Raw genomic sequence first — 1,153 nt, 5'->3', positions numbered from 1 at the left:
ATAGTGCTCTCCAATTTTAGCAAAACCAAATCGTAAAATAAAGTAGTATTCAAATTAGCATGCATTCAATTATAAGCAAAACTACATCATCTCTTGCGTCCGTACATCGTTGAATATTATCACTAATACACCTCGAATACTATCATACACATAGCATTGCTAATGCAGCTAGAACCGTGGCACCCTACGGGTATCCGCGCGGGTGGTGGACACCCAAAGAGAAGGAACCATCACAGAATCATAGCTCCAGCGAGATCCCTGAAGAACCTGCCAGGTATTGTCGAACCTGCCCTCCAAGGCAACCATGTAGCGATGGACGTGCCCGTCCTCCTCGCTGACACGGTGACGTACCACCTCCACGGTGTCCGGAAGCCTCGGCACTGTCACTGGCCCACGCGACCGCCACCAAACAAGGATCGGGTCAATGATGGACTGGCTCCTCACCAACCTACGCCTCCTGGAAGGTAGCACCTCCCAATACCAGCCCGGCGGAGCCCAGTCCCGGATATGGCCCCTCTGATCAAGCAGGCCTCCTCCGCCGAGTCGACGACGAGGATGCGGGATAGGCATCGTCCATGTCGATACGCGGGAATAAGAACTAAAAAAATAAACTAGTTCTATTAATTTTCTTGTTAAGAATAAACTACTTACTAAAAATAAACTACTTATATAATAAAATAAAGTAGTTTTATTAAATCAACTAGTTCAACTACTAAGCACTTACTATAAATAAAATAAAGTAGTACTTAATTACTAAAAATAAACTACTTCTATAGTAAAATAAAGTAGTTTTATTAAATCAACTAGTTCAACTACTAAGCACTTACTAATAAACTAAAATGCACTAAATCAACTAACCTTAAATGTAACTTTTGCAACATAATTTTTTTCTAAATATGCACATATATATATGAACATATACATAAATTGACAAAAAAATCTATGAACAAAAAAAATCATACATCAATGCATACATATCCATGGATCATACATACATCTGCATTTATATACATATACATACAACATCCATATATACATACATCAATGAACAAAAAAGTGTGAAAAAAAAGCACAGAGAAGGTCGGCAGGGGCGGCGGCGGGCTGCAAAGCAGAGCAGGCCGGGGCGGTGGCGGCGGCGGACTGCAAAGCAGAG

This window comes from Triticum dicoccoides, chromosome 1B (assembly GCF_002162155.2).
Source record: "Triticum dicoccoides isolate Atlit2015 ecotype Zavitan chromosome 1B, WEW_v2.0, whole genome shotgun sequence".
Lineage (NCBI taxonomy): Eukaryota > Viridiplantae > Streptophyta > Magnoliopsida > Poales > Poaceae > Triticum > Triticum dicoccoides.
Note: the sequence above shows the minus strand (reverse complement) of the source record.